Source organism: Benincasa hispida, chromosome 3, assembly GCF_027475165.1.
Source record: "Benincasa hispida cultivar pf3 chromosome 3, pf3_genome.v1.1, whole genome shotgun sequence".
NCBI lineage: Eukaryota > Viridiplantae > Streptophyta > Magnoliopsida > Cucurbitales > Cucurbitaceae > Benincasa > Benincasa hispida.
The window spans coordinates 75,144,777-75,153,044 of record NC_143480.1 but is presented as its reverse complement, the minus strand read 5'-3'; positions in this window follow the sequence as shown (position 1 = coordinate 75,153,044).

The window sequence follows — 8,268 nt, the reverse complement described above, 5'->3', positions numbered from 1 at the left end:
GTTCATAAATGTTGATGCATGAATTTGGACGAACTGAAAGGTTGACATAGCACCTCAGGAGAAAGACAACGATCTAATTAAAGAAAGTGAGCTACCTCTTGAGAACTTCTAATGATTATGGTTGAGATTCTATATTATATTTCATTTCCTTACGTTTTTTTTTTCTCAATTATGCGATACATCAGTAAATGAGGTGCTATTGAAGGACCATGCACATAAAATTTTGAGTCTCCGTGAGAGCTTTAAAAGGAATAAGACAATTTGAATTCTTTCATAGAAGATGGTTACACATTCATTATCACGTTAATTGCTTCATCAAATTTTGTTTGAGACAAACCATTCAAAATTTAGCTAGGAAGACTTTGACTTTAAGGGTTTTGAGTCTCATACATGTTAGACACTTTAGAATTATGCTCCTTGCTAGGGTTGAAGGGATTGAATCTCGTGAGAAACCTTTAATTTAATTTCAAGAATTAAACATAGAAACTAAACATAGTAGATTAAGAAGGTTACGTTTGAAAATCTTTTTTTCTCTTCTCAAAGTCTTGAAGTTTGTCACGAATTCTCCTTTCATGATCGAGACACCGCCAAAAGGGCTTCCCCTATTCTCTGGGTAAGGAAAGATTTGTGGGAACCTTTTGAAAATTAGGCAAAATTGGAGGAATTTTTGTTCTCTGTATTTTTTGTGAGAATGAGCGAGTTCTAATTAGAGAGAGGAAAGTGCAGTTAATTTTCATGTAAAAATTCAACTCCTTGTGTAGACACTCTACAGAATTTAAAGAAGAGAACTCCCTCTCTCCACTCCTCACCCCTCTACTCATCTGCAGGGGTGATATATTTAATATAAATTAAATAAAATCATATTTGATTAATTAAATGAATAAATAACTAATTATATATTTATATTAATAATTAAGAAATTAAATTAATATCATATATTTAATTAAATATATATATTTGAATCACATTCAAATACACATCTCTCTCATAACCTATAGTTTTAATATAAATATTGTTCATATTAATTTTAACCACTAGTTTTAATATGAATAAAATTCATATTATTTATTATTTGAATCTTATTCAAATAAATTCTCTCATATTGTGTAGCTTAATTTTGAATTTCATTCAAATTTAATTTATATTATAACATGTTTATATCTATTATATTAATTGTATCATATACAATTAACATAGATTCCCTTGAACAATTTGAACAATTCAAATTTTTTCAAGACTAGTAATTCTTGTTTTACCCGTTATGAGTTAGGAGGGGACCTAATGGATCTACAGTTATAAGGTTTAATGATCCGAGATTAACTAATTAAACTCTTTAATTAAATTAATCAACATTCATTAACTATGGGGTACTCCATTAAAAATCTATAGCTTCACTTTTATGAATCGTAGAATATTTTGTGTCCATTGATATAACCATTACAAGTAATCGATCCTTCACAAGTTGTTCATAGTTATAGTTGGGTCAAATTACCGTTTTATCTCTGTAATTACCTCTTGCTCTTTAAGTACCATTGATTTTCTAATTGTTGGGGTTAATACCCTAAATCTCGTGGTTCTCGTAGTTTGTGAGTTGTATATACGAATTATTTAGTTAATTAAATAAGAAATTATTTTATTTGTCATCTAAATTACATTAACTTAATCCAATAAATTAAGATCTGATTTTATTTTATATAACTTGAATAGTGTTGATGCAAAATTTGGGATAGGAGAAATGCATCTAATGCAACAAACCCTCACGTGACACCAACAATTGGATTTATAATTTAGAGAAGAGAGAGGACCGGTAAAACAAAGAAAAGGGGTCTGATGCCTAATTCAATAAGAGAATTATAGAATAGAGGAGAAGTCAGAAGTCTCAGATCAAGATCTAGATCCACAATCGAGTTGATGTTCAAACTACCTCATATGAAGTTATAATGATGTGTTTATAGGGAGAATGAGATAGAGTTTACCATTTCCTCTTATAATAGGGATGAGATGAATCTTTCCTATGCCTAATAAGCTAGGAATAGATATGATTAGATAAATCTACTTTATCTAGTATTTATCTTACCTTATCTTTTCCTGATTTTTTCCTATCTTCTGAGGTCTGAATTCATTCATGATAGCTCTAATCAAGAGCTAATCTTCTATCCCTAACTCTACCGTATTTATATAATTTTTATGCATAACATGCTCATTTTTTTAGTGAAATTCATTGTGAGGGTCAAAGAAGTTACTTAGTAGAAAAACAAAGCCCAAGTGGAGTCAAAACGGTGCTTAGAATCAACAAAATTGAAGAAATCGACAAAATTACGAAACTAACACTATTCATTGCAGGGTAACTACGCTAGCTTTACGCTCCAACATTAGGCTTGAAGGCAGAAGCTAGCAAAATAGGGCAGCGTAATTACGCTAAGCGTGGTTACGCTACGACAAATGATGAAAAACTTAGAAAGCTGCATCTACGGGTGTTGACCCAAAAAAACCAATCAACTTAACCCAATCCATATAGTAGATTGAGTTATTAACTCATTAGGGTTGGGTTAAGTTCAAATAAATAAAAATATTATGAATTGGGGTTGGTTCATGGGTTCACCTAATATAACCCAAACGAATTTGAATCAATCCGAATTTATTATTTTGTTACTTATAACACAATTATTTATACATATATTGATTTTGTTTTATTTAATTTTAATATTTTTTAAATAATCTATTCTTTAACAACTCTTAAAAGTATTCTTTGCACTTTCGGAAGAAATTTTTCACTATATAAATTAAAATTGATTTGTTAATCTTAATTCAATATATGAAAATGATTAAACTAGATTTTTGCATATTTACGTTTTGCTTCATTTTAAAACAAAATTTTAAATAGATGACCATTTAACTCGAACAAATCCAACCCAAATATTTCATGGTTGGATTGGGTATATAGTTCATTTTTTTAATAAGAGTTATTTGGGTTGAAGAAATTTACAACTAGAACAATTGGATTGGATCTAAAAAGTCTTTCAATCCAATCCAACTCATAAACACCCCATCCGATATTTTACAATTTAATCTGACATTAATGGGTAAGAAAGTTAATAGTTACCCCACCTTATTGTTTCTTGCTGCCATGGTTCTTCAATTTTCTTGTTTTAATCGAACAAATATTGTTTTGTGTTGTTTTCGTGGATTTGACCTTTATGCTAAGGTGTGAAGTCAAAATCATTTTCTGTGGATGATTAAATCTGCAAATGTTGTTTGATGTTTGAGCATCTTCTGATTAACAAATATGGAGATATATTTCATTAAATGTACATTTATATACCATGGTAATTTGGTGTTTCGAGCCAACAAGAGCCTAGTTCAACTGGCATAGTGTTCATACTATCAACCTCGTGGTTTGAGGTTCGATTTTCCTACTCCACACTTTAATTACAATATCTTTCTAAAAAAAATAATTTGATACTTCGAAGCACTCCTAGAAATTTGTTTGAAAATGGTATGAATAGCATGGATATGAGAATTGGGAATTGGGAAAGCACTAATGCATGACAAGAATATATTCATATTATTATACATCATAAGTTTCTTTATTTTGTTATCTATTTTTTTTTAAAGTTTTATCAAAATCCATCAAATTCTAGAAGAAGAAATAAAATAGGTCGTACTTGATAACCGTTTTGTTTTTGAAGTGAGAAACACAAAACTAAGATATTTAAAGTAGTTTTTTGTACCCTTGGAGTTTGGTATGCTTTTCTTGTACACTTTTTGACAATATAGGTCTTCAAAAGGAAAATAGTTTTGACTAATCATTGGGTCTAGTTCTTTCTAATTCTTTGTAGTGCAAGAATTGATTTTTTTTTTCCCTTTCCATTTTAGGGGATTAGGGGTAATAATGTGGTCATTGTTGAAGCACTTAACATGTAAGGATGTTACAGTGCGGTGAATCTGTTAGTGTATGGTTTAATTCTTGCTGATTTGTTGAATAGATTAAGTAAACAATTTTAAGAAATGTAGCCTAGGAGGGTTGATAGTAATAATTTTGAAATTGTTCCTGTGGGGTTACTATAATTTTGGAATTGTTCATATGAGGTTGATAGTCTTCTACTTACAAACTCTTTCTACGAACTTTGTAACACGAGGTTGTAAGTATATGACAATATATACATGTTCAATATATATGAACTTTGTTAGATTGGTGGAAAATTTAGGTTCATTGATGCTTTAATTGTTTATATGTATGTGTTGTTTGCTTATTTGGTTAATAAGTGATCATCCTCTTCAATTAAACTATATCATTATTGGACCACAAAACATGAGCAATTATAGGTAATTTCTAATAATACATTATTAATTAAGTTGTCATTTTCTGGGTGTCAAGAAAAGTTATAAAAATCTTGATCCATAATAAATGTCAAGAATTTAGATACTTGACACTTTAAATAAGTCAGCGGATTTCATATACTTGACATCTTTAACATATCAGGTAAATTGCAGCTTGGCGCTTTTACCCAGTAAAAAATATCACTCTTATTCTTGATAGGGGCTTACTTGATGTTTTTAAAAACGTCAAGTAAACTGATAGTTGACTGGAGAAAAATATCAAGTAATACAGTTTTTGTAGTAGTACAACCTCAAAGATCATGCCCAGATGTGCAAGCTTTAGTGTCTCGCCATATGCTTTAACAAGAGCATATGATCCTTCTGGCGGCCCTCGTGCGAACACTAGTGCATACTCTCTTGTGCGGTAAACCCGTCTGTAATTTATTTTCACCTCATAATCTTGCCAGACATCTTCAATTATATACTTTGGGTGGTATGTTCGACGAACTTGATCGTATTTGAATTTTATTAAGTGTCCAATAACCCAACTTTTTGCTTGTTGATGATTACTCATTCTCATTCTAAGAGCACATGTGTGGACGATTGGATACTTCGTCACTATGAAGGAATCACTTCCTTCTATTTTTTTTTCATGAACCATCCACTTGCATTTCTCCACTAAACATTGTACAGTTAGCAAGCTCTTTGTTGACTTCTTTGTACGGTAGTCAAAGTTCTTTCTTATTGTAAGTATTAACAAAATCATGTTTCAAAAAGAAAATATGATCAACTTTTATATCTTTGTCATTGTGATGAGATCGTCGTACGATGGGCTCTCATATGGTCTAGATATATCTACAAATGGTTAGGTTGGAATAGTGGAATACATTTGAATTGAAGCATCACCACTAGTGGGATGAGAGCAGGTGGGGTTGGAGCATGAATGGAAGGTGTTGGAATTGTTTGTGATCCTAGTGGGTTGTTTGGTTGGAGGAAAAAGAGGGTGGAAATGGGAATGGGCTTACAAAGCCCATGTTTGGTTGGTGGGTTTTGTTTATTTATCTTGGAAAAGGCAATTCCTAGGTATCTTTTACCCACACAAATGAAGAAATTGCATACCCATTAAGAAGTGTGGGTTTTTATTTCTTCTTCCCTTCCTACCACCATTTTCCTTCCTTCCAGCCATGAAAACCCATTTGAGTGCCGCCCATCTCTCTGATTCGGTGTTGCTGTCTCTCTTCCACTCTTCTCGCCGGCACGATTTTCTACTCCCCTATTGGTACTTACATTCTTTCCATCTCTATTTATGTCTTTTTTCTCACTTCAATTTATGTCTTTATTCAATCTCCCTCCTATTGGTACTTCAATCTTCAGTCACTGCATTCTTTTTTTAGCTCCCCCCCCCCCCATTTATTGATTTTCTGTTCCATTTATCTCTTCATTTTTCAGTGTTGATTTATTCTCCATTATTCAGCCCTTTGTGATATATGAGAAATTTTGATTTATTCTCCATTTATTCAACCCTCTGTGATATATGGAAATTTTTTTATTTATTCTCCATTTATTCAGCCCTTTGTAATATATATGAATTTTTTATTTATTCTCCATTTATTCAGTCCTTTGTGATATATGGGAATTTTTGTAATCAGAACCCATCTTCGCACATGTTTCTTTGTTCCCACAGTTTTGTTATATGGGATTTTTTAGTTCCCACAAAAATATCATTCACTTTTGTAATCAAACTATTATCATTATTTCTTTGTAATCAAACTATTACTTTAAGCAAATTCTCTTTTGTAATCAGATCCCGTCTTCGCGCATGTTTCACTGTTCCAAATGTGGAAATTTTTTCTGAAACTCAGTCATTAAAACCAAATTCTCTTGATGAAGGATATTGACATTCTCTCTTAATTTTTTCTTTCAATTATATTGTCCTAATATCATTCTCTTAGCTTCTCATTTTATCTACTGTTGTCATAATATAATTATTGCATTGCTTTCATTGGTTTATTTGGTGGAGTTTGTTCGATTTCTTATCTAATTCGGTTGGGTTTTGGTTTTGTGATATTCAAGATATGTTTGATGGGTTTTTTATTTTACCTTTTTTCTTTGACTTTTCTTAATTGTTCAAATTGAAGTAACTAGGATCCTATTCATTCTGCACGTTTTTTGTTCTCTTTTGATGTATTGAATGAGTTGATTTGCTACATTGTGATTTATTTCTAAGAATTGTTTATTATAATTAACTAATGATGAGATAAAACATTTCATTTATCATGTAGATATGAATGACATATATTCAGCTACTGAATAACAAATTCTTATTGTCTTGTTGTCCTATTTAGAGATAATAAAACAAGCAATGAAAACATCTTTTCTATTGGTAGTAATAGTATTGTATAAAGGACAAACACGTAACAGAATTATGAGTGGAAGTTTTTTCTATAGGCATCGAATTAGACAATTAAACTTTTTTCATCTAATAGATGAGAGTGATTTAGCATGTTTCGAGATGACATGAATGAATAGGAGATATTTTACTATATTATGTCATATGCTTAAAACAATTGGTAAATTAAGAGGCATGACTGATAACGGGCAGAAATGCACGTTATTACAGCGTAAAGATATAAAACAATGAAGGATTGCGACGATAAAAATATATGAAATAGCATCCCAAAGCATCAAGTTTATAACATTACGATCGCATGCGTCCATCGCATTAAAACAGCTAACCTATGTATTTTGTGCAGAAAATGCGTTGGCGCAAGGCGAATTGCAATCCAAGGAATTCAGAGTCCGAGTGCATCAAGAGACTGCGACCGCAAGGCTATGCGATCATATGTGTTCGCGAAGATCTGCTCAAGAAGGTGGCCGTATAAATCTGGCGCATCAAGATGAAAACTCAATAAATCACGATGGGACAGAAAGCTGATGACAGTCGATTCCGAATTAAGTTGACAAGCTGTTAACGACACACTATAGCAAGTACACTCAACTTTTCGGTGACAATTAATCAGTGCATCAGACAGAGAATTAATGACATACCATCAGTGCAATCATTTGAGAGAAAATCTCTTCACCCTAAAGCTCTATAAATACCGAAGGCCACCTTCGTTAATGGAGTTTGGAGAATTCGATTTTTCTATTCATAATTTAGAGTTCTTCTTCACCATAGATAGCCGTAGTCTGTAACTTTATATACTTAGAAGGTGGAAGCGAGTGAAGGGAGAGTACGTCGAGAGATTGTCCTGGTTAACTCGAAAGGGTGACGGGAAACGTCGAAAATAGAGAGAGGGCCAACTCTTGCGAGAGCAAGAACATCTTTTGGGCAGAGTATAGAAAACTCAGTGTAAAAACCTTGGGAAGCAAGATATTGCTACCAGGCTCTCTATTCTCACTTTCCATTGTCATTCAGTATTCTAAACTTATTTATAAAATGGAAATTGCATCTTTATATCTGTCCACTCTCTTCACCTTACGTATGAGTAACTAAACTATCGAATGGGTTGAGAAGCACTTAGTTAGCTTGACCTGAGATCTTCACTTTATGCGATCATCTTGTATTATGTACACGTCATTCATCCTTTAGAGATACTCGGGAGGGTGGTCTAAGGATAGAATCTAGGCTTGGGAGAGTCAGATTAGAACCGCATAATCAAGAGATAAAAGCTTAGGAATAAGTTTTGTTTTCTATTAACGCATCGCATACACCCTAGAGATAGGATATGATTGTATGTGGTCACCTTGTACCTGTGTGCATCATTCATCATCGCATAGGCAAGAAATAGAGACTTAGGAATAAGCTCTATAGATATCATCGCATATATCGCATGCATCCTAAACCTAGAAGCTATCACATTTGCATTGGAAAATGAATTGATGTCGCATGTGTAGCATGATCACATAGCTTGAATGCAATCTCAGGAAGCGCTAGTTAAAGACCTT